The sequence below is a fragment of the Stegodyphus dumicola genome, chromosome X2 (assembly GCF_044657685.1).
Source record: "Stegodyphus dumicola isolate Sdum_Otavi_A_Nest chromosome X2, ASM4465768v1".
NCBI classification, from domain to species: domain Eukaryota; kingdom Metazoa; phylum Arthropoda; class Arachnida; order Araneae; family Eresidae; genus Stegodyphus; species Stegodyphus dumicola.
The window spans coordinates 44,086,433-44,113,977 of NC_140781.1; the positions used below are offsets into that span (position 1 = coordinate 44,086,433).

The following is a 27,545-nucleotide window of genomic DNA, read 5'->3' on the forward strand; positions in this document are numbered from 1 at the left end:
CAGTTCATGACCTCGTGCATTATAATCACATTCAAATGCCTGAGGACACGAAGTGCACAAAGTATTTAATCCGAGGGCTGCAGTCTTGTTCTCTTCTTTCTCGATGTTTTATAAAAATACCTTTGATCGTGTCTCAATTGAGAGTTTTAGCGTAATCAAAGTCTCAGAAAAGACTAGAATAAAAGGTACTTTAAACTGCACATTTCATGCATGAACAATACACAAAATAAAGAATTACCTTTAGAAAATTTAAGGAATTATTATGTAAATTTCCTTTCCATGAAAGTTTTGAAAAGAGAGAAAGAAAAAAAGACAGAGGGAAATTTTTAGCAGCCGCTTAACTCTCACGTCTAATCTTCAGCTGATAGAAACCAACTTTCCATTTTACAGGAATAATCTGAAGTGCGTTGCATGCATCAGTTTCGCCAGAATCTCTTTATTGGGATAGTCGTTGTTTCTCAGAGACAGAGGGCTTTCAACCACACATTATTTTGTAAACATTTACATGGGTCAAGTCCTCGGGATATAAGATTACTCTGATTCTTATTTGATGACACAAGACGCCTCTGATGACCATTAGTCGACTCTTGAATTATTGCCACTAGATTTGCAACAAAAGTCTTCAAATAGTAATGCTCACTTTGCAACCATTAACGTGAAATCATGAAGTCACTCCAGATATACACCTTCTTCATAGAGATCTCTAATGCAGATATAATTCCAATGATTAACCTTGCAAGTAAAACTGCCGCAAAGAGCTCCAGTCTCGAAATAATGAATCGTTTCATAGGTGGACTTACTAGTCACTAGTGTTGACTTCTTTTCTGTGTCTATCAGACGGGGAGTTGCAGTATAAGGCTGCTCCGTATTCTGCCTCAGAGGCATCGAACAAATCCTTGACGTACCAGCTGATCTGTTTCTGCAATAAGACTACATTTTCAACTTCTATTTTTTTATCATTTCGAGTTCATTTCCGTACCCCAGCTTTCTTTGGCATTTTTTTTTGGGGGGGGGGTCCAAATTTCAGCTTGCCTTACAGAAATATGGATATTGATAATATATATTAATAAGATATTAATAATATAAATATTAATTTTTATATTCAAAGTTTTGGGATATATTAAAATTTGAAAAGAAAGGTTTGAGTTTAAAAGCAACACATGGTGAATATAATTTGGGGAGGGAAATGAATCTTCAAAGTGCCTGAATATTTTTCAAATCAATGAATGCAAAATTTAAAAACAAATTTAAAGCAAAATTGCAATAGCAGTTAACGGTTGGTGAGTGTTTTGTCTGAGCTGAAAAAAAGCAAAAAAAAAAAAAAAAAAAAAAAAAAGCAGAGAAATTAGAAGCAATAGCTGAACATTCATTGGTTAGAATCAGTGAGAAAATTTTTAAATCCAATAAAAGTATACGCAATGAATATCACATAAAACGAAAAGCAATGAAAATTATTTTTTCTTGAGTTTAAGAATGAAGCAAGCTAAGAAGTATACGAACAAATACAAAATGTGAGTTCCAGGGGTTAAATATAACAAATGAAAAATACAATGAAATATGAATATTGATAAAACAGTATTATTATCTGAAACTCTGAAAAGAATTATCATCAACAAAACATCAATAAATAATTGCATAATTTTGCAGCTTTTAAAAATATAAAATGTATGGAAATACCCAAAGAAAGGTTTGAGTTTAAAAGGAACACATGGGTAATATAATTAATATCAGAACAGTCTATTAGACTGTGTTTCATAATTAAAACTACATGACATATGGTACAAATCAAATCAGTGTATTTATTCATTAGATGTCGATGAGTTAGCCTACAGCGACCGATTCGAATGTAAATCAAAAGAACTTCTTTTTTGAGGTGTTTTCCCAATTCTCAGTTCTCTGCTCGCGGTTTGACTTTTCTTAGTTTGTTTCCAATATTTATATCCCGTACGCTGAGTTATCCTTTGGGATTCTTAAATTTGAGAAATATCTTAAAAGAGAATGGTTTGGTTGGACAATTCAACCTCAGATTTCGCTGCGAGGCCGGTAACTTTGTTACATTTTCATGCCTACGTGACTTGGAATCTGCTAATAAACCTCTCTTTCAAAAATGATGATTCAGTTTTAGTATTGAGGTAAGTGATGGATAATCATGACCAAATAATCATTCCAGTGCCTTAAAGGAAAAAGTAAATAAAGGAATTTCAGTATATAAAACCATTCGTTGTTGGTCTACACGAATGATATATCTAAAAATCTGAAGACAAGATCCTGCACAAAAAATTTTTAATCCACATACGCTTGCTTTCTTTTGTCCTTTTCGTATATTCGATAAAAGCATCGATGAGGATTATAGTGTAAGCCCGTGTTTGAATCTTTTGTGTCCATAGTAACAAAAAGAACATACTGAATACAATTTCTCTGCAAAATTGTTTTAATTCATATGCTCTTGCCTTCCTCTGTCCTTTCAAGATATTTGATAAAGATACCGATGTCCATGTCCTAAATGAGCATTATAACGTAATGCCACAAATAAGATATAGTTTCCTCCCTAATGAGTATTTTTATTTATATAATTTGGTGTTTTTGTTTGTGCCATTCGGTATTGTTATTCATCGTGGCAAAGCCGCTACACAGATCTAACAAATTCATCGTGACAAAGCCGCTACACAGATCTAACAAATGGTAAAAAGCCGTATAAGGTATAATCAATGTCATTCGATTTACGAGTAGTGCTGGAGTATATAAAAGCGAAAGACACACACACAAGAAAAAAAATTCTCGTAAATTTAAGATCAGTATACTGACTAAATCCACTCTGATACTGCCCTTTGTTGATGCTAAACACACATTTTGCAAGCGTTGACGGAATACATAATGTATTCAAATGCTTAAGTACAAAGCCCACTGAATGTGTTTCATCCTTGGATTCCTGTCCTCTTCCTGTGCTTTCTGGATGCTTGATAAAAACATCTATTGCCAGCGTTTAAAATGCAATTTTATCTTAATAAAATGCCACGTAAAAGACATGGCTGAAAGATAATTTTTTTCATACAATGCATGTATAAAATGTTTTTTCCAAAAACAAAAGTCATAATTCAGTTCGTTACTTAAATTGCAGGCTGAAATTCATTTTCATGGACCTCTTAAAAATACAAGCAGTAGCACTCTTAAAACTTTCGAGTGAGAATTTCACACTTTTGCTGCGTAATCACCTTTATCATCCCTCTTAGAGTCAAAAACAATGTTTTCCTTCTTGTCGTAGCGACTTTTTAAATTAAACTATTATTCAGGCTCAGCTAGTTAAAATATTTCATAGAGTATCAAGTAAACATGCACATTTTTGGATCTTAGGCACTTAGCCCGCGTGCTTTGCTATATTCAAATAATTTAATGTGATCCTTCGCCGGTTACCGCATTGAAGATACTAAACTACTAAAGTACTGAAGCACAGCCAAATGTTCCATCATCACACATTTACATATTTCAAAAGTTTAACACAGAATTCAATCAAATCTTTACTATGTAGTCATACAGACATCTTCCTCACCCGGCACGACAAAACGTACTAGGCGTTTTTAGTCTCAGCAATCAAATACTGAAGACCATGTTTGTCAGACTACAATTTCAAACAAGTTGAAATCATATCCAGGAAGAGGTTGCCACATGTAAAATTGGGAATGACAAATAATATCAGTCTTAAAATTTTCCAATCTTCCGTTGTATATAACTTTTGGACTGCTTATGAGCATGTCCTATCAACGCAATTTTAATTCGCAAATACAAATAAATCCAATTACAATCAGCACCACCATTTTCTCTTAACAGTTACCGCTAGAGATGTCCTTACTTGTAAGTAAATGGAAGTAAGCACGATTAAAGTGAAATTCTTACCACCTACCGTTAATTTCAACCATGTCGACCCATTAATTGCCCAAATAACATTTAACTCCAAGTTTAAGTATTTACAAGCGTTTACATCTGCAAAATTTGGTTACAGAAGAAAACATTGCGGCAAAAACATCGCGGACGAAAACGTCGCGAAGAAAACAACGCAAGGCGAAAGCGTTGTGGTACAAAACATCGTGGGAAAAAAGAAAGCAAAGAGAAAGTATTGTGGTACAAAATATCGTCGACAAAAAATAAAGCGGTTCAATAACTTCGCAGTTTAAAAACATTGGCGTCGAAAATATCGTGATAAAAAATAGAGCACAGACAAATCATCGCATGACGATAACATCGCACATATGCGTTTTTCAGGTTTTAAAAGTTGTAAATGCATGTTTGTCCACGATGTTTTTGCCGCGATGTTTTCAGCAGACACCGCAAACTTTTGATACTATTAGCATCATTCAGTTGGTGCAAAAAAATATTAAGAATTATATAAAAATCTTGTAGTCTCCTTTTTGATTTTGTAAAGGAGGGGTGATGTGTTACGTTCAAAAATTTCTTCATGTATTGATGTTAATTTCAAGTTTCGTTTCTATAAATTTTAATTACTTTTGTAACTTATTTTATTTTATATTAATCTATATAAGTCTCAGAATACGAAGAATAAGTGTATTAAGAGCTCTTAACGCTAAATGCGAATTAAAAAACTCACTATATGAAAACTTCTAAAACTTGTTATGTTTTCCCATATTCCTGTCTGTAGAAGGAACAAATAAATAATAAAAATGAGAAAGCAAAGTCTATAATTATTGACTATCCAGATAAGTAGAATCCATGATCACAGAGAATCAGAACTGTATGGTAAAATGAACATACTGGTCACGCTCTTTTTACTGTCAAGGGTTAATTGTCGATATTGGTCCTTGGGGTAGACCGCTGGCCATTTTTCTTGTAGCTCTTGTGAGTGTCTTCAGTCTTCATTTAGTAAATTTTGCCCTGAGAGAAACCATGATCTTTTTGCAGTCTTTGCCGATGACAACCGCTGTACCTCCTCGGGAAACGTAGGACACAGAAACGTCATAGATTCTTTATGAAACCGTAGCTGGCAGTGAAGACGTGACTACAACAAGGCAAGTCAGGATGCTCACATGTAGAACCTAGGTTGTCATCTTGATACGTATAGAGTTATCTATGTTGCTCGCATTTATAACTAGGTTTTCATGATATCATTTTTCAGCTCCTTAGTAAAGGAGAATGAATATAAATTCCTAGCTTCATTATAAATACTGTGAGATGAAAGTTCTTTTATCTCCGAGTACTTTATCTTTCAGTGCAAAATTAAAGACTTAGGTGCGCGGCAGCACTGAAATCCAGTTTCTGAACGTAAGCCCCATGCTGCATAGAACATGTTGATGAAATTGTCCATGGCATTTTTTGACTAATATAAAGTTTGGAAGAACTAAGATTAGGCTAGGTCTAACCTCAAGATAATTGATAAGTCTTCCAAATACTAAGGTATCCGTATAGAGCCATGGTGATGTAACGAAAAAAATAAGCAAGGTTACAAGGTTATAATGGGGATTCAAACTCTCAATTTACCCATCTATAAGCCCGCGCACTAGCATTTGAGCTGTTTCCTCCAAAAACTGAAAGACCATCAACTCATGCACGAAACTGCTGCTAGCTACTCATACTAAAAGAAAATTAAAAAGAGAAACTTATCGATTGAGAAAGCAAACTTCCTTTAAAACAAGAATTATCCTTAATAATTATGCGGAACTCCTATTACCTTTTCCTGATATAACAACACTTGCGTGCGAACTCTAAAGAAATTCTGAATTGAAATACTGCTTATTCAAATATCTAAGTATGAGATTTGCACAAAGTACGAGTATTTTATTTGCTCCTGTCAGCTCAACACCTGTGATCATGTCTTAGAGTGACATTATAACGGAATCATATGCCACGAAAAAGTAATCTAATTAAAAAAAATAATTAAAAATGCAATTACAAAACTGTAATCAACAGATAACTCTGAAACTGTATCAGTGCATTTCTGTTTTACTGCTGATTTGCCCAATATAGTGTCTGCGCTTTAGAAATTAATTGATTGACTGATTAGTTAGCATATAGGCCAGGAGATTTATCACTTTACGTAGGAATGCCTTTCATCTACGACTTCCTAAAGAGAACCGGTCCACATTTACGAGAATATGCAAATGAAGACAACAAAATACGTAGACGGAGGCTGAATAGATCCAGTTCAGTATATCTTCCGTTTTTATGTTCGAAAATTTTTATATTTGCTGATTAACGAAGGTACATAGCATGTAAGGACATTTTCATATGCAATGCTGGCTTTCAAAGTTATGCGGCAATGTAAAAACATACTTTTCAGGTGTCTTTCTAGCTAAGATATAATTAAAGCCAGAAGAAAGAGACGAAAGCGCTTTTGAAAAAAAAAAAAAAAAAAAAAAGAAAATTCATTTTCCCTGTAGACACTTTGATGGTGACCAAAACTGCAGAAATGTTCCACTAAACCGACACCCAAACTACATGCGGGCAAATACATAACTTGCTCAGGGAAAATTTATAGTAAAATCAATGACTTGTAACAAATCAGCTAACATGCTCATTTGGACGATTTTCTATGGAAGTGATAAAATTAACAAAACCTAAAAATTTTGACGATTTTAATGTTTAAAAAAATCGATTTGACAACAAGAATAGTTTCCTGAGACTAAATAGGGCCACTATGTCACATGCAGATGAAAATAAAGTTATTCATATAGTGAGAATTTCTGCACATAATTCATTTTACTCATTATTCACGGGAAAAAAGAAGTGCCTTTGAAACGTCAACTTGATTTCAGCATCACCAGCTAGAAATTGCGCAACATATCTCTTGAAAACAAAAATTATCTCGGATGTCCTAAATTTTCACAAGCCGCTTAAATTCAGTCCAGGATTTTAGGTTTTAAGAGGAATTATTACTCGAGCCAAAGCACCAAATGAAAATAACATCTGTCCAATTTTCTATAATTGATTAACAGCATTAGAAGAAACGTCTTTTATTTATGCAACATTTTTTAGTAGTTAATAAAACTGATATTCATATTAGATATTATATTTATAAAGAAAATATGCAGGAAACCTTGAGCTACTCGGAAAAAGTATCTCATGTCGAAATGTGTTCCCTTCAGGAAAAGGAATATTTATGGGCTGAATTCAACATATTATGAAGGCTTTGAATGGGTTAGGCCCATATCACACGGCGTTTGTTTCACTCGAACAACTGTTTCGGACAATATTTTTCACTGGTTTACTATTGAAAAAAAGACGTGCGACTTTTTCCTTCCTTTCCAAAAAAATTGCAAGTTGTTCGTTTTCAACCAATTAGCTATCATCTTCGAATGCTATCAGCTTGTTTGTAATGGGGAACCAGTTTTCCCTGTGTTAACCCCAAAGCGATCTATGGTGATTGTCCAACTCTCCGGATTGCTTGTCCTAAGGAATTTATTTTGCTGTTGATATCAAGAATCAAGGAAATGTATTGCACCTTTTTATTCTTTTCAAAAGTTTTGAATGTTGACTCCTCTCTCAAAATTTATTCCTGGCCCCTTTTAGACACGAAATTTAATTTAAAGGCTTTCTAAGAGTTTTCCTTTTTTCTCATGCGGAAGGCATTATATGAAAAGTTTTTATTTTTATAATTAGGCTTCAAAATTTTCCCTTATTAGATGAACCCCTCTTTTGATGTATTTACTTTATCTCTGATGATGTGGAGTTAAAGGCCTAGCCTAGCGCACTCCGTAAATTAACTTCCTTGATCCTTGATCCTTGTATGGTGATTGGCTGTTGTGACAAAGCAGAAAAATTGTTCCAAACAGTCGTTCTTCCGAAACAAACCGCCGTGTGATAGCAGCCTTAGAAGTCAAAAAACGCGCAATTTTAGCTGACCGCGGAGAGTACTCAAAGAAATAATTACATAAATTTAATTTTAGTCAGCTATTATTTATTATTTTATTGATACAATTTTCCACACTTCTCAATGTAATTTTAGAGCACTTCTAATTTTAAAAATTACGCCCTGGTAATTATGTAGTTTTTTTCTTGACATTGTAGTACAATTATGTAAAAGTTTACTTCATCACCTCATCAATCAGAGTTGGATATAAGAATGATTTCTGCCTGATGTGTTGTGGCGGCTCGCTTAACAGACAAGCGGTAACGTCGCTAAACATTGTAATTCACCCGAGTTCAAATCTCGGCTTCACGAATGTATCCCTCCCTCAGATGAATAACCTTCGAGTGCTTTGACATAATCAATCAAACCAATATATCGTTTGTTGGCAGAGGTTTGCGAGAACATAATTTTTTATGCTTTTCTTGACAGCTAGCCTTTATCTATAATTATGGCTTGAGATGTTATTATCATGCTGAATTAATGCTTAGTAGCACCAAATATTTACCTAATAGAAATATCTTAAGTATATTTCTTGAGACCGCACCGAAATTTATATGCATCTATATGGGGTTCAAGGCTCATGCCAACAAGACTTGTACTATCTGCCACGATAAAATTCGTGGACGTGTACTGATTAGGTCAGATAAATCAGATTAGCTGCAACAACAGAAACTTCTGAGTTGCAGTCAGAGCTGCGCCTAGATATTCCTCCCCCCTTGAGCTGAAGATGTAAATATGCACCCTGTATACAGTAAAATTAATTACATTGAAACTTTTGTGGCTACCACGACCCTTAGATGTGCTTCTGTGAAAGCGATCAGCATTTCTGACAGCGTAAATAAACATCAATATTGATTATCGCTTTTATAAAGTAATAGCCTCTAGAGACGACTAGAATCATCTAAAACCATTTATGATCATCTTAGAAGGGATCCATGGCATATCAGTGTATTTTATATTACACAAAGGTAGCTACTGAAAAATTACCGTATTTCCTGGCATATTCCCCCCCCCCTAGATTTTTAACAGTTGGTTCGATCCTTCTCTACATAGTTTAAATCTCTCTGAGGTCTAGTTTAGTGGTAAATAATATTTCCTTGATTAGTTTTATTTTTATTCAGTGTATTCAGTTTGTATTCGCAATTTTGTATTAACATTTTATCAATTGTACTTTTTCTCGCATTTATTATTTTGTTTAGATTTTTCGTCAAGCTTTCCGGACGTGGCAGGTATTTTTACACTTTCGTAACTTTCCAAACATGTGATTTCACCTTACTTCTGTTATTTACGTTCCCAATCATTGCAACCTTATCCAGTGCTGATTTGTTCTATCTTTCAAAATCCGGGTCTTTTGTTCTTCTCCCTTCTCCTTCCTTCCTCCGAAGTTCATCTTGGGAATTGCGGTTAAAACTCCATCATCTGAAGTGCCCTTGGGGAGCTTGGCTTGCGTTCGGCTAAGTTACCTTCAGATATTCGTCGAATAGTGTGATGATAATATTAATGCGTATTCTTACTGGAATGTCATCTAAAGAAATAATATTATGATTGTTACCAGTAATTTATCCATGACTATTTTTCATTTGTTATGTTCTTACTGTAACCGCGTTCTTTAGAAATTAAATTGCTCCTATAATATTTTCCTCTCGATTTCTGGCTGATAAAGTTAGTTAGAAAAAAGGGAGGAATCCGGTAATTGTTTTACCAGTTGATTCTTGACTATCTAATTTTTTAATCTTCCTTATTCATTTAGGTTCAAATTCCATTGGTATATTTATCTAGAATATTTTCAGAAATATTTGCTCTCATCTGCTCTGCAGAAAGAGATATCTCCTCTCTAATACACTGTCTGGCAGAAATAAATGCAACACCATGAAAGAGTGGGTAAATTGTGTTGAAAATTCTCAGACAGACAGAGAATACGTGCATAAATAAAAGTGATTAATATTTCCCAAGTTAATGCAATACAGCGATCGAATGCACAGGGTTATTAGCACGAAGTAGGACCACCTTTAACGGTGATAGAAGAAGCAGCCCTTCGAGGTACAGATAAAATTAGCATGTGGATAGTGTCCTAACGGATGCTTTCACGGTCATAAAATTTCAACTATCCTCTACAGTTCATTTCCCGATTGAAGCTAAAGGCAGATCAAGTAAAGTACGACCAGGCAGGTCCTACATTTTCTGGTTCACTGTGAGATCTGGAAACCTCTGTGGTCAAGGAAGCATTTGGGTACTTTGCAGGGATTGTCTGGTGGTAGTTGCAGTTGGACGTTATCTTGCAGAAAAACAATATTTTGCAATCGCTGATGGTAGAAGTGGAAGAGGCACCAAACTGTCTTCAGTTAGCCACCAGATAACGCCTTCATCCACTAACCATCTTGAGCACAGCCACTCAGCGGCTACTGGCTACTTGTAAGCATCCGCATTGAGCACTCAACTACGCGCTTTGGTATAATATTATTTCCCTTGCTACAATATTACTTGGTACATTGATCACACTAATTCGTTCTTACTTATACAATAATACACCAACTTTAGTCCTAAAACAATACAGTTTTAAATGCAGTCGTAATTATAGTCCTAAATACTGCCTTAATAGCTTTGAATAAATAATATGATTAGAACAAAAGAGAAACAATTCAAATTGAAACATAAAATTATCACAGCAACAACCTTGTCTTTGAGTTAAATCTACGGCAAACACAAGGCTGTTGCTTTGCTAGTTTATAAATAATGTGATCATAAAGTAATTAATAATAAATAATAAAATACAGTCCTAAAACCACATTTCATTTAGGAGGTCAACGATGCTATTAGTAATATCAGCTTCATGTTCTTTTATGTCACTTGACACAAGTCCGTGCCTTTCATTTGTTATTTTATTCATGATTGTTGATTAAGTATGGAGTTTTAAAGTCTTTTAAATACCCAATCAGTATTTTAAGGATCGCTGAAGGTATGGATATGTAAATATGGTTATGGTGAAGTAAGGCGAACAGCCATTGTTTAACCATAGGTAATGTGGATATTGTCTTGCCGCGCTAATTATCCAGATAACTATACTTCACAGGGCCCACAAGGGGCCCCGCCAGGCATTGCTGTGTTGCATAGCTCCGTGCCTCTTGTGGACAGAAAGTTCATTATGTTTATGATTTCCTTTCTTAGATGTTTTTTCGTGATAGTATATTTTATAAAAGGATTTATTTCACTTTCTGAACTCGGAAGCTTTAGATGACGTTCAACTGTAAGGCAGCATTTAAATAAGTAGTGTTCAAGCTGCCTTTTTCTCCACACACTGATCTGATGAAACTAAGTTTCTTGCATAAATTACGTGCGAGAGGGCCCATGCCCTGATATTTCTCTTCTCTTGTTATTGAACTGGGTGCAGTGCCTACTTTTGGAAACAGTTGATACGTCCTTCCCCCTTGTTCGGCTTTGTACCACCAGCTCTGTCACTCAGCTTTATAATCGTTGGTCATGAATTTTTTGAAGTGTGAGCCAGGCCATGGCACTGATAAGTTTTGTACATTTTGTCCCTTAGCTGCTTCTTTGGCTAGGATTCCTGAAAGTAGGAAGCCGGCTACAGCATATAACCTTGTATCAACAAGCCATCATTGGGCCTTTGATACGAACAGACTATTCATGGCGATGGCTTCCAAACAATGATGCTGCGTTGTCGAGCAGTAAGTCACAGAAAGACTGGACCTATCTCCACGTCGTCTCCAGACTCTTACTTGGGGATTGTTCATTGGGGAAACAGAAGTGATACTCATCGCTGTACACTTACTTCCCTGTGTCATTCAGTCTTCCAATTGCCTCTGTCCGACACCATTGCAATGTGCAATAATTGCCAGTGGTGGCTTTGTTTCAATAGGAGTCTTCGTAAAAGGTGCCAGACCTTTACTTGGCGATTGTCATTGGGGAAACAGTAGTGATACTCATCCCTGTACTCTTATTTCCCTGTGTCATTCAGTCTTCTAGGTGGCTCTGTCCGACAGAGCCACCTGGAAGTCGGGATTTGTGGGACCGCCATCGCATGCTTTCAGAAGTCTCTAGTCATGTGTACTAAGATCCGTCTAGGTATTCCCGTACCCCTGGCACGATTCACTTTCCCTTCTGCAAGACAGCTTATTGAAATGTTTTTGCACAATGGACTTATGCAGGTATGTTTCAGCTACGATGCGACGGAAGGACCAACTAACCATTCGAAGGTCTAACTCGAAAACCCTGGTGAAAACACGGATTGCAGAGAGACTGACTTTGGCATAGGTTTCCAGGCTACCTGTGTCTTCTGAGAAAAAATACGGGTTTCCGACAACGACAGATACTACCAACTATTGGCTTATTTCCTTCTCAATTTTCTTTAGCATTTTTGTTTGTTAAATTCAGTACAACAAAGAGTACGAGGGCTATCTGGCCTGAAGTAATGGCTTTTGTAGCGAAATTTCTAAGGGAAACAAGCTCCTATTTAAACTGCGCACGGAGAAAAGCACGAAGACATCCATGCAATTACTCCATTCAGCGGAATTCGAACCGAGGTTAATCCTTCTATTAAATCGTCTAGTCAGAGTTTTTGATTGAAAAACTTTATATACATCTTTAGTGTCTTGCAGGATTAAATTTCGCATAGATAACATACGTAAAAGCTTAAAACCGATTTGCTTTATGATACTTTTTTTCCAACCCGTTATAATAATTTTTCATTTGGTACTTTTTTAAAATTCGATGCATGTATTAATCAGGAATAATCGTCAATGAAACAACTGTGTAGTTCTGAGAAAAATTAAGTATGAAAACAACAGGATAAAAACTCCAAGAATACTTCTGGTTCAATGGGAAACTTCACACCGAAATATAGATCGAGAAATTGATACTGAAGCGTATTTTATTTTCAGAAAACCTCATACATTCTCCTGATGCAATTCCAGTGGATTTTAATGCTCTTGCTGAAATAAACTCTAAGACAGCGTCACATCATTCCAACTTTGGACTTTGGAAAGCATATTATGGCGAAATCGTGGACTTTAAAAAGCATATTGCACTCCAGTTTCTGCTTAATGGAATTTCTTATAGTGAAAATGCAGTAAAAGCTACAATAAAGAAGCACTGGTATCAGCGACGTAGATTTTCTCAAGCAAGTTCACATTATGCAGCTCCTTAAACATAAACGAGTATATCAATACCTTAGCTCCTATCATAAATTTTAATGTTAGAAAATAGGATTTACATTTTCATAAAACCGCAGGACGTTTGAGAATAAATTCATGCCATTAAATATTTTCTAAAACTTCAGCTCAGCTATTTATAATATAAAATTTGTTCTGAACTAATAGAATACCGTGCAGTAAAAAAAAAGCGTATCCGAGATACCCGCTAATAAAGTAAACAAGGTACCGTATATTATTCCGGCGTAAAACGCGCAACTTCAAACTTCATTTTTCAATTTTTAGGTATTATCACCATATAACGTGCATTCTTTTCTTTACGAGGAAACTCGAAAAATACATGTGCGATGCTCTTAACTTTTGAAGTTATTTAATCGAAGAATTTCCCCAGACTTTCAAACAATGGTATACTGAATCGACAAAGTTATCAGGAAATAATATGTGTATAGAGGGAAATGCTTGAGGGATAAATAATTCTGCGTTGAGAATAAGAGATAAGAGGCTGCGTTGTATTCAATTTAGGTGTGCACAAGAATGTTATTCTAGTGTTTCGAGAAAAGGGAGACATTATTTGAGATAAAAATGCACTTCCGACCCGAATGAATTCTCGGTATCGTTCTGTAGTCACTTGAAGCGGTGATTTTGGGGTGAACAAGGTAAGGAAAGAAGGAAGGAAACAAGGTACGGAAAGGAGGCCAAATGCGTCATGCCAGTCTAGAAATAGTGTGAGAGTGGATAATAAAAGCATGGAATGAAATTAAGGCTGGCAGAATTCAGAAGATATTTAAAAGTGTAGCATATTTAACAATCTAGAATTAACGGAAAATAATTGTTTATTCATGAATAACAATGATGGTGAAGATGAAACAGAATTCGATGATGTGCCTGATGATATACCGGAAGACGAATATGACGAACTTTTCATGTTATAAGAAAATATTTTAAGTTCTGAAGAAATGTCATTTCTGTTAAACATGTACAGACATTAGGTATTTTTTGGAAACAGGAGTGATGAAAAATGAGCAACGCCTTCGTCAGGAATCGAACCACGGACCTCTGGAATACGCGCCCAGCGTGCAGACCACCACACTACTATGGCATGATAAGAAGGCGGATGAAATATCATATAAACGTACAGGCATTTTTAAATCTATCATTTTCATATCCACCGTATAAAGCGCACCCGTAAATTTCGGTGTCTTATATTTTGTATTAAAAGTGAGCATTATATTCCGGAATATACAGTAATTCATATTTAAAGAGATTCGTTGCTTACTACATTGACGTTACGATATGACAAATAAACTGAAAGGCTCTTTCTGACCGAGAAGATTGTTACGCAAAATTAATGCAGGACATCAGATATTCGACAGCTCAGCATCAACAGTAAATTTACTATCAAGGATAGATTAGGTTATTTGAATGCGGCAAAGCACTCTAGGTCTATCTGCCTAAAAAGAGGAGTGCCTTCATAAAGAACTTTCTAAGAGAAACTGGCCTGTATTCACTTACACATACGGGCAGACGGGAGACATTCTCCTAACTTATTTGAGTCACATGGTCTGGTATGCACAAAGCCCCTACCTGTCACAAAGCCCCTACCTATTCATTCTGTCATTTTTCCTTCAACAACAGTAGCGTTCATAAGCTCGGTCCGTGTCTCTAAACCTATAAGCGCCTTATATACAGCAAACTATATAATAGAAATAGTATACTCGGCGAATCATAAAATTGCTTCGGAGGCAAGCTGAGGCCCGATGGTCACCAATTTAAGACCACTGTTTTGATGAATTCCTAACATTTTGTAATTAGTTTGGGTCCTTTTTAGTAATTCACCTGAAGCTCACCCTTGATTCGGCTGTGCTGGTGATACATAAAATTTGAAGCTGTAATTATCTCATTGCAGTTGTGACAGAATATATAATAGTAAATTTTCTTACTGGAGATACTAAGGCTACAAGAATCAGCGTAATTTTTGAAACTTGCAGCACTTATTTCAAAGGTTTGAATCTTTCTTCTTCATTTACAGGAACGAAAATGCCGAAAAAGCCTGTGCTTACGAGAAAAATTCCATTTATTCGAGAAAAAAAGCAAAGCTGCTGCTTTTAAGTGGCTTTGCTTCTTTCCTTAATGGACTTCCTCGAATTCCTGGTCTGTTGTTATCGCGTGAGTATAAACTTCAACTTCTTCATTGTCACTTCTTCAACTGAAGAAGTTTCGATTCCTACCTTTGAAATTAGTCCAATTTTTTTTTCTTAATTACGTTCATTCTTATTGACTTAGTATCACCAATAATTATTATTCGACGTGTTATTTTGATCTACATTAGTTCATAGTAGAACTTCTGTTTCAGAGATAGCGTACAAGAATCCTATTCTTATAGGAATTATTCCGGAACTTATGAAAACCTGAAGCTAATTTTAGCAAGTTTGTCATTCAGAAAAATTGTAAAATAATTTCATCTTACCCGCATTTGTATAGACATAGGGAGAAAAAAAGTGCAGTACAGAAATTTATAATTACATAAGGAAAAACGGAAAATTTGTAAATGTTGTTTACTCTTCTTGCAAACAAAATGAAAATTCATTAGGCTTGAAAGAAGGCGCTGTTGTTCAAGTTAATAGAAAACATGTAAGTTTATTCATACTAAATGTTATCAAGCTGATTTGAGAACATTGCAAATGACTTTCGGTTTTTTTTTTTCTTTTGCATAATCGAGTCATTATTTTCAAACTGTAACCTAAACTAAGAAAGAATAAATTTTTCTTTTCTTTTACTTGATACATAATTAGTTACTCTTTTAATCGAAACCCTTGCTTTTATTTCTGCCGTTCTCTTTTTATCTCGATATTTTTATCTCAGGTACTCTCTCTTTCCCCACTCCAATTCCTTCTCTCACAGATTTTCCTTTTTCAGCCTTCTCCTCTAATGGGCAACTTCATTTTATTGTTCAAGACCTTTAGTGCACATTTCAATGGATTCTCATTACTTTCTCACCAAAGAGGTTTCAATCTGTTCATTATACAGATTAGAGACGAACTTTTCTATGAGGCACTGAATGAACTGGTGACTTGTAAGAAATCTGATAAGATTTAGAGAAGGCAATAGATTTTAGTTTTCCCCTCCCGTCGCTTGATACTTCTTCTGGACAATTTTTTTTCTGTTGTTGAAGGCTGCTTTTATATAACTTTTTATTATCAAAAGCTAAATCAAATCATTTAACAGATGAATCTATCCTTTTTTAGCAGCAGTAGTTAAATATTAATGATAGTTTTCTCAAACTGAAGTTCTTAAAATCCTTTTATTTTCTTATTTTCCCTGAATTAACTTTAGTAATTCTGGTATCGCACTGTAATATCGTGGTTAATATGTCAGCAAGGCGAAATAGATGCAATAAATATATTATTTGAGGTCTGTAAATACGCATTTAGTGTATTATAGGACTTTTCACGTATTGCATCATGTACTCGTACTTTATGCACAGCTCTGTTATGTCTTTATGCACAGCTCTGTTATGTCTTTATGCACAGCTCTGTTACGCACAGCTCTGTTATACCTTTCGTCAATCTGAGAAGGTCAAGATAGGCTCCCCGTTCGGTATAGTGTTTAGCAGTGTTGGTTGTGGTATCATTGCGTCAGCGTTCGAATCCAGAAGAAGGCTTGGATGTTTAAATGTATAATATTGTGTGGCATAGGGGTACATAAATTACTGCTGAATGGAAAGTCCTCTCGAGAAGTAGTGGGATATCCTCGGATCTTAGGCAACGCTCTCGATGACAAGACGGCTAGATAACTGATGGGTTTTGACCCTCCTGACGGATGCATTTAAGTGCAAGCGTCCGGCCACTTGGAGTAACAGCGACAAAAACATGCTTGAAGATATCGGCTAATTTAGCCATATACCATTAAAGTAAGTATTACCAAACTAAGTGTTTTCCCCCACGATTCTAAGAATTTCGCCAGCTTTTCAATATGTAAGTCTTGATTATAAATCAAATTCTTAAATTTTTAGAATAGCTCATGAGAGAAATGCGTCTCTCGTAAGAGATCTTGGATGGTGAAGTAAGCAGTAGTTAATAATAGGGTAACTTACAGTGCTTAGTGAGTCTTAAAAAAACAGCTACTAAAACAATAGTGCTTATTTTATCTCAAATTTAGCGAGAAGTTTGGATCTTATTCTAACTTCAGTGTTCCTCCACCAGTTGATGAGGGCCCACCCGCGGCCGAGCGGTAAAGTCGCTGAACACTGGTAATTCGGTCCGAGGTTCGAATCCCGCGAACGGGCTGGCTGCATGGGCATTTTCGTGGTTTTCCCCATGTGTAACGTGTATACGAGCCAGTTTCCCTTAGAAAGTCCTCCACGAAGGCAGCCCTCCCCTTAGGCAGATAGCCCTCGAGGCTTTGCCATAATCACACACACACACCACCAGTTGATGAACTATAGATCAAGATAATTCTGTAAATATTTCCAAGGAGTTTTAGTACCTTCGGCAGCATGAAATGTTTTTCATTGTGCTGCCCGACGTAATCCTGATCCATATCGTAGCTTGGTTGACTGAAAAAATACAGTTTTTGCCGTTGGTCTGAATTCAATACATGATCTGCAGAAATCTCTACACACATACAGACAAAAATTTATTTTGCTTTAAGCTAAACCAGGGATTCTCAAACCTTTTCTTGTTTCTACCCCAATTAAAGGAATGGCTTTCTTCATCTACACCCTTACATTTTTTTTTTTTTTTTTTCTGTAATATATATAGTATACAACAACGGTTCTCAAACATTTTTGTCCCGTGCATCCCCTTTACCATTTCTAAACGGTCATTCCCCACCTCTCTGATTTCTAAAACTAAAAAAATGTATGTATATTTATTTAAATTTAGACTTTTTTAATGCATTTTATAAATTAAACAAGAAAAAGTGTAGAAAATGTTGATAAATACCAAAACTTGAATAAAAGTAGATTTTTGTATTCATTAACTAAAACTAAACACTTAAAGGTAAGCAAAAGGCTGACCGCATTTCTCTCCCTCCCGGAAAATATGAAATTCTTCCCTACGGGTGAATTCCCCCTTATTGAAAATACCTGGTATACAGTTTAATCGTAATACATATAATTGCCCGTAAATAAAGTAAAGATAGAAATCACACTAAAAATATGAATAAAAGTTTTGGAACAAATGATTTATTAGATTTATGTTTAGTTATTTTTTGTATTATTATTATTTTTAATTTTACAAATTTAAACAGGTTTAAAGGTTTTCAGAAACAAAATTAGAAGTTCTAATTGCACACAGGTTCAATTTTAATTAATTTGGTATCTGCGCTTGATGTATTAATACAATCTTTTTCATATTTAGCATAAAATCCCTCAATTAATTACTTAAATTACCTCGTTCAAAAATATCCAAACTGTTTCTTGTTTTCCTTCCCAGTTTTGGGTATCGCATAAAAAATCTTATGTATTTAAAAAAATGATTGATTTTTTAAATATATTAAATAATTTAGTGCATTTTTCTCTCATATTTGTTTCATATGATTTCGTCCTTACTCAATAGTGTAGATTTTATATCGATAAATAATTAATTATAAATTTTATTAATAAGCGTTTTTTGTAATCAATGTAATCTTGATTATGCTGATGAACTGCTGATGCATATTCGGCAGTTGGCTCCTAATCGATAGCGGAATTCATCAGTCCTTGATTATTACTAACCCCCTTTAAAATTTCGTCAATCTGAGAAGATCAATACTGATCCCGCTAATAGACCCCTGAGCTAAATTAATAAAGTTTTATTAGGTTAAATCAGGGATCTCAATTTCCTTTCTTCCAAAGCGTATTGGTTTAGAGAGTACCTTTGTAAACAATTACAATAACCTACAGATCATCGAAATAAAATTGAAATAAATAAGGTTTTGTTTGGTTTGGTTTATTAATTATGGCAAAGCAGACTAGGGCTACCTGCCTAAGGGAAGGGGTGTCTTCGTAGCGGACATTCTAAGGAAAACTGGCTCGTATACACGTTACACATGGGGAAAACCACAAAAACGCCCATGCAGCCAGCTCGTTCGCGAAAATTCAAACCTCCGAAACAAATAAGAGGTAAGCATTAGCTAAGAAGCGAGAATAAACACCGTTAAGGGTTAGAGAAAGAGTTGAATTAGGTGTCCCCAAGAGACAAGAGTAGTGACGCATCAACAATTTTTAAACGAAAGTTTTCTTCATCGACCTTCTTAAAATTTTCTTTACAATATACAACGTACAACACAATCATAATTAAAAAAATTGCACGTAAATAACTTAATAAAAACAATTAGACTAAGAATAAGATCAAATGTTTCGGAAAAAAAAGATTTATTACATTTATGTTTTTAAAATTTTTGTATCGTTATTTTAAATAATGCAAATATAAACAAGTCTTCTGAAACAAAATCATAGATTCTAATTGTACGAAAGTTCGATTTTAATTAATGCGATGTGTTTGCGCTTCATGCATTTAAGCAGTTTTTTTTTAATATTCTGCATAAAATTACCTAATTAATTTTTAAATCAGCTCGTTCAAAAATATTCGACCTGTTTCTTGTTTTACATAGTAAATTATTGATTTAACTGAAGTCTGCTTTTTCTTGGAAAGAATAGGGAAAAGGCAATAATGTTCGTTTGATAATAACTTTCATTTTGGGAAAAATATTGATTTTTTATAGATTATTGATTGATTATTATTGATTTTACAATAATATCAGTGTATTTCCCCTTTATGTTATATGATTTCTTCCTCACTATTTGATATAGTTTTATAAACAAATTTAAAACTAAACAATTAATTATCAATTTTATTAATATATTTTTGTAATCGATGTTATTTTAATTATTCCGATCAATTACCGACGCATATTCGGCTATCGATCTCTTGATCAACATTGAGCCGCTTTACAATTTCATCGACTTCCCTTACAGGGTCGATACCGACCCTGTAACCTCCGGTAACCTCTGCATTAAATAAATGGTCAGTAAAATGTGTTGACTAATGATGGAGAACCCTGATCCTAAAAATGAAGAAGCCTGTTATTAAAGAAACAAGTAAAATCTCTCACCAAAATATTTTATTAGAATAACGTCAGTAGATTATTTTGTTGGAATAACTTGAGTATAAAAATTCAAGATTTGGTAAATTGTAGATGCAAAACTTAATGATGGACTGTAAACTACGCTTCCATAAGCAGTAATGAAAAATAAGAAATAGCCTGTTACCGTACGTAGCTTCCTAGATTAATTTCTGTGATAAAGGCAAATCCTAAACTTCACCCTCGTCACCAGGCGGTAAGAGTAAAAACAGAGCAAAAACGAGTGTACTGATAAAGCAATGCAGAATTAAGCTAGCGGTGATAGGAGTCGTCCGCAAGTTGACGAACTTGCGCACGTGCACCCTAGATTCATTTTTGGATGGATGAGGACTTGGTATTTATAAGCAGGAAAAGGAAATCCACATAGAAATTATGAGTTTACTTAATTTCATTAAGGGTTATTTTTTGCATCTAGAGGGATGCTTCGCGTGTGGAAGACTTTCTAAGGGATTAAGGCTACGCTTTTTTATTACACTTAAGGAGAATAAATTTACGGTGTACATAGAGATTCACAAATCCAGAAGTTTCTTGTTATTTTTTGCATGCTTGATGAGTAATGAGCATTTCGAGTAGAATAAGAGCTAACCCCTTAATAAACATATTTCATGCAAATAAGCTCAAGGCAAGGGATTCTAGCACAGGCTGAACTGAAGTAATTATCGATTACTATAAACTTCGTTGATACAAATGCAATAGTTATTGATGATTGCAGACCTCTTCAATCGACTTAAAACTTACCAATGGCAGAGCAGTAAAATCGCTGAACAATGCTAATTGGACTCGGGCTCAAATCCCAGGGTGTGTGGTGTATTTAATTATGGCAAAGCACACTAGAGCTATCTGCCTAAGGGGAGGGATGCCTTCGTGGAGGACTTTCTAAGGGAAACTGGCTCGTATACACGTTACACATGGGGAAAACCACGAAAACGCCCATGCAGCCAGCCCGTTCGCGGGATTCGAACCTCGGACCGAACTACCAGTGTTCAACGACTTTACCGCTCGGCCGCTGGTGGGCACTCAAATCCCAGGGAAAGCGCCAACTGTTTGGATGTTTTCGTGTTTTTCTCCGTGTGTAACGTAGATACGAGCCAGTTTCTTGTAGAAAGTCCTCCAAGAAGACATCCCTCCTCTTAGGCGTGCTTTTTCGTAATCAAGCAAAACAAACCATGCCATTCGGGATAGACAACAACATGCAGCACAAAGCAAAAGACCAGGACACAAAGTGGTTTGAGAATGCAAGCTGATTCAAAGCAACGAAGGCCGGATATTACATTACTGAACAAACAGATTACTGCAAAATCTAATGCAAACAGATTGCAAAATCTAATGATTGTAGATCTGAATCTAATTTAATGCTTGTAAATACTTTCCTTGAAGCCGTTTCTTTGAAAGTGGTGTAAATCCCTTTTTTTGTATTATATGGCGATAATTTAAACGGTCTGAAAGATATTGACATACGATAATACGTTCATTTTATGTTTTTTAATATAAACACTGAAGAGATTTAAAATTACAATGTGATCATTAAAGTTAAAATAAATTTATACTTTTGATGGCTTCAAATGAATTGACATCGCTTTGAAAGTTAAAATATATGAAACACCATACATTTATGAAGTATTAAATATGGGATTTCAAGTGAATCAAACCAATTTTTTTATGAAATTTTTATTAAATATGTATAGTTTTCATCAGAATCTGATTCCAAGATTAATTTTTTTTGTTTCTATTTATTGGGAGGATTTCTATAAAATAATAATAATAAAATATTGAAATTAATTAAAATATATCAAGATAAGAGTTTATTTTTTACCTAAATCACTGCCCGATTCTAAGGATATTTATATTATATAATATCCATTCCGAATATTATATAATGTAAAATGCTCACTTGTTATAAAATTAACAGTTAGTAACAAAATTACTAACCGCACTTATTTACTTTAAGTTAAGATAACAAATAGAAGGCATTTTTAAGTTTTATACCCTACAATAAACGGGTGACGTAATAAAATTCCTATGAACGAACGATAACAATATTCCCCCGCACACGTTTAAAAACAAAGTAGAGAAATTGTGTAGTGCAGTGTTTGAACTAAATATTATGTGTTTGCCGAAAGTGGACTTACACCACTTTCAAAGTAATCATATTTGTAATTTCATTAACTACGTAAATTTATATTAACGAAAATGAAAATTTTCAAGGATTTGTTTTGTTGGGGGGGGGCACTGTTCATAGATAAAACCTCATAGCAGATTGCATTCATTATTAACACTAATTAACTTTTGATCAAACCTGGACTTGCACCACTTTCAAAGAAAACAGCTCATTTAATGCTTGCACACAATTAAGATTTAATGGTGGTGTGTATTTAATTATGGCAAACCACACGAGGGATATCTGCCTAAGAGGTGTGTGTATTTAATTATGGCAAAGCACGCTAGGGCTATCTGCCTGAGGGGAGGGATGCCTTTCGTGGAGGACTTTCTAAGGGAAACTGGCTCGTATACACGTTACACATGGGGAAAACCACGAAAACGCCCATGCAGCCAGCCCGTTCGCGGGATTCGAACCTCGGACCGAACTACCAGTGTTCAGCGTCTTTACCGCTCGGCCGCTGGTGGGCCCATCTGCCTAAGAGGAGGGATGCCTTCGTGGAGGACTATCTAAGGGAAACTGGCTCGTATACACCACGATATAATGAGTTTAAATCTAATGCCTATAAATTTAAATAAAATGGAGATTCAAGTATAAAATTGTTTTCATGCCATATTCGTAAGAATGAGTATAAAGAAGCATGCGCGTTTCGAGTCGATACATTTATCAAATAAAATAGATAGGCATGGTTGTTTCGAAAGTTTTGTTTAATGTTTCTCCTTTTATTAAATTTTATCCAATTTTTTTTGTAGCAGGCAATATCTGGAAGAAATAAACTATTGCGGATTTAGAGCTTAGAAAAATAGCAAAGCTTTACAGTCCCTCTAAATGAACTAGCAGAAGCTGGTTCTTGATTTTTCACAAATGTTCTTTTTATCTGAGCCTCTCCCGCCTGCAGTGTACAAGTTTCGACCTGATGCCAGTTAGGGTCGTGCGTCTAGTCATCTTTCAGTATAAAGAATGAAGGCACCTATGAAATAAAAACATGCAAAGTTTGGTGCATAAGAAATACAGCCTGTTTATATATCTCTGTTTCCTAAGAAGTGAGGCCCACCAGTGGCCGAGCGGTAAAGACGCTGAACACTGGTAGTTCGGTCCGAGTTTCGAATCCCGCGAACGAGTTGGCTGCATGGGAGTTTTCTTGGTTTTCCCCATGTGTAACGTGTATATGAGCCAGTTTCCCTTAGAAAGTCCTCCACGAAGGCATCCCTCCCTTTAGGCAGATAGCCCTCGTGTGCTTTGCCATAATTTAATAATCCAATCCAATCCTAAGAAGTGAGTGTCAAAGTTAGCTTCTTTGAAGAAATAAATAGAAAAAGAAATGTTTCAAGGCTTACTACTGAATGGAGAATAAATACTCACGCATGAAAAGACTGGTTTGATTTCAGAAAGCAGTTGTAAACATAGAAATTCAATTAAGTTTCAGCCTCCATTCATTCCTTCTGTAAACCATTTTTAACTCCTGTAATTCTTTTTAATTCTTTTTAATCCGTATGTAAGAAAAACATTCAAGATGATAATAAATGCATTTATTCCATCTCTATCTTTAAAGAGTAAAAACAAAAATAAATGCAAAACGAACCAGAACATGAATGCTTAAAACACAGAGACATTAGTTCAGTCAGTTCCCTACTTTGCGTATTAATTCATTCTTAAAACGCACGAGAAAAGTAAAATTTCGAGCTTCATTTCTGCGTGAAATTAGTTTTTTTTTTTTTTTTTTCCTCTCCTCCCACCACGGCACAGGTATTCAGCATCTTCTATGAATTCACCTTCCATGAAAAAGAATTCAATTTAAATATATGCTTCTCTCGTCAGATTTAAATCTAATCGCCAGAGGAAAATCCATTACAATGACACGCTGCCAAAACGCGGCGCTTAACAACTTGATTTTATGAATTGCTGCCCTGTCCGGTTCATACACAAGCGCACAAAAAGGGAAAGCCAAGGAACTTGGCAACAGAAGTAGCCGCAATTGGCGATAAAGAGTGCAAAACTTTACAGTAACCCTTGGCGCAGAAGTTTGGGTCAAGAGACCGAAGCCCGCCAGACATTCCGAATTCGACCATCCGTAGCGTCGTATGTCTTATCAGCTACATGAAGATTATAAACTAATCAAGATAATGTTGAAGTGTGATTGGTCATAGGATAAGTTCGACCGTAATCTGCGACTGTGCAAAAGAAGAGGTGCATTGTGATCGGCTGGCGGGAAACAACCTGTTGATCATCTTTCGAAGAAGCTTTTCCCGCGTGCTTTTTATTTATTTTTATCTTCTTTCGCGGGTGAGAAAGCCCGACGCTTGTCGAAGAAAGTTCTTTTACAAACTTTTTTCGTAACATCTGCTGGCACGGTAAGTGAAACCGTTATTCTGTTTCCAAAAATGCATAGAAAACATTGGTCTCTGTTCTCTGATAGCTTTATTAGAGATAACAGAGCACTAATGTGTTAAAATGTCTTATAAGACTTTACATAATTTTTATTTTTTCGCTGAACATATTTATTTTTTCGCTGGTCATATCTGCACTTAAATTACATATGGGGGACATTTTAGACACAGCATTTCAAAGATGCAAATGCTCAACCTAATTTATCAACAAAAGTGGAGAATTTCAAAATAAAATGCTTACAGCACACTTTTTTATTTTAACTTCTATTCCAATATATTTAGATTAAGCTACACTAATTGCTTTTTACAAGCATTTTATTCTGATAGTTAAATGAGATAGCAAACGCACGACTGGGATATATTTTTAAAGGAAGAGATGTTTTCGTGGAGGACCAGAAAAATTTGCTTGTATTTAAACATAGCAAAGCACCAAAGGAATTTATTTATTTATATACTCCAATACAACAAAGCACAAGAGGGAGCTAAGAGGAAGGTTGTCTTTGTGGAAGACTTCTGGGACACCGGCTCGCATTTACGTTGCACAATTGGAGGGGGGGCACGAGAAACCCACGCAGTTAGCTTGTTCGCTGGGATTTGTACCAGAGTCGAACTACTAAAGTTTAACAGTTTTATCCATTCGCCACTAGTGGGCCGTTTTGCTTTGAATTTTAGTTTTAAAAGTATATTGATCCAATGAATTTTATCAAAGGAATTTCGTTTTTATTTTCCGTTTAAAAATTAAGAGGTAATAATTATTTTGTATTATTAAGGAATTCTGCAGCTGAATTTATATTTTATGCTAAATTAATAATGAATTTAACGGTGTGTTAGTTAATTACTGATACGCAAAATATGTTACACGTTTTGAAATCTGTCACTAGCAGAAAATTACACTTTCCAAACAGGAAAAGGGATCAGAAATTAATTGTGTTATGTCTTCTGTAATGGCATATAAAATTTTGCTGTTTCATTTTTATTCTTTTTAAACACACATTTTTTTAAACGAATGCTAATAATTAGAATGTCATTGCTTATGTATGCAGAACCAAATGGAATTAAGAAAAGTATTTAATGAATGAATGTATCGATATTTTTACGCTAAATAGCTATTAAAACACGGAAAGCAGTTTTATATGAAAATATATTTTAATTATAAGTCTTGTTTGGAAGTCCGTAAATGTTTGGTAGCGCTTCATTTTTTTAATATATGTATAAACTAGGAATCCATTTTACTTCGCTGCGATGCTAAATGTAATGAAACTGTGGCGTCGATTATCAGACGAATAATATATTTAAAATAAGGAATTCTTGCGATAATTTTTTTAAACCGAAAACTGTAATAAGCCTTTGTTCAAATAGCATTGAACAAGAAACTCTGCTTTTTAGGTAATATGATACCGCTCGAATTAGACATACATATTCAATTTAATATTACGAATCTTCTTCAATTTATCATCTTCTGTTATATAGAATAAAAGGTACTGTGCTTAAACAGTCAGTCGGTTAGTTTTTCAATCGAAGAAAATTATGGGACATTTTAGATCAATAACGTTCATTATTTCTGTTAAATCCCTATTGAACAGTAAATATTACGAAGCATTATGCAAAACTTTAGCTAATAAATTCACAGATCAATAAATTTAACTTTTACATTATATCTCTCAACTTCGTTCAAACAACAATCTGGACACCTCCTTAGATATAATGGGCTGAATGATTCTTTTCAAATAGCTTCATTGCATTTGTTAGCGTAGACGCAGATATTTCAGATATGTGAGGTTTTTGGTTAATCTTCGGATTATGGTAACTTGGCGATTTTTTGGCGAAAATTTGGCGACCAACCCTGCTACAGCAACCTGCTAGTTTTGGACGCCATTTTTTTTTTACTCAACATTTTTTCCAACAATCTGCTAGCCAAATTACGCTTATACTAGAACTTTTATGGAACAAAAATGCTTAATCATGACGAAGATTAGGTGCGAAATTGGGAGAAAGTGCAGAATCGCAAACTGCTTCACGCGTTTTTAAGAATTGCACATACACGGTATCCATGTACACGTCGATCTATTTTCACTTAAAAAAAACATCCCAGAATTGCACAAAAATGGCATTTCGCACACTCTTGACTTGTACACTACTAAAGTCCTAGCTAGTAACCTTTATTGCCTTACCAAAATGTCGCCAAACTACCTGTTACCATATTCCAAAGATTAGCCAGGTTTTTCTTTTTTTTTTTTTTTCCCTTCAAAAGAGCCGAATAGCTATGTGAAATTTTTCTCTAACCTGTTACGTAAAGTTTGCCTCTAGTGCAAGCATTTTCTAATGCTTTCAGTTAGAATAAGAAATTCAGTAATAAGGTTAGTATTTGAAAGATGCGTAAAAGGTTTATTTCTAAAAAGCTGTCAAACGTTTAAAAAAAATTGAGTGAGGAAAAGGGAGGGAGTGAGAGAGAAAGTGCTTGCAGTGTAATTTGGTTTTAGATTCGAGTTTTGCAGCTTTTCCGACTAAAACTTGCAAGTCAGGAAAAATGGTATTCGTTAATGAGGAGAAATATTTATTAATGCATGCATATTTTTATAATTAAATTTATGTTATTAACGGAAAAATACACATAAGTATCGCAATATTTCTCTTGCACTTTCAGGAGTATTTCTGGCGAAATTAAAATTTTCAGAAATATTTCTGTATTATTTTCAGGAATATTTTCTGAAACTTTCAGAAATATTTATGACATGTAAATTAGACAAAAACTGAAAGGATTCTGAATACTAAGAAGCGAACTTTGCAGGCGAAATCATAGAAATATTTCGCTTCTGAACTAGAACAAAAATAACGCTTTTTATTATTATGTGATA

General features: G+C 34.9%; 1 protein-coding gene across 4 annotated transcripts in view; it reads left to right on the forward strand.

Annotated features, from left to right (window-relative positions):
• Window positions 1–24,368: 24,368 nt before the first annotated feature.
• LOC118180501 (uncharacterized) overlaps window positions 24,369–27,545 on the forward strand; it is a 524,461-nt gene continuing 521,284 nt past the window's right edge. For all 4 annotated transcript variants that reach the window (XR_015039137.1, XM_035349588.2, XM_085809646.1 and 1 more), the window contains exon 1: window positions 24,369–24,654. The gene's annotated coding sequence lies outside the window, so the exon portion shown is untranslated. The remainder of the gene's footprint in view (window positions 24,655–27,545) is intronic.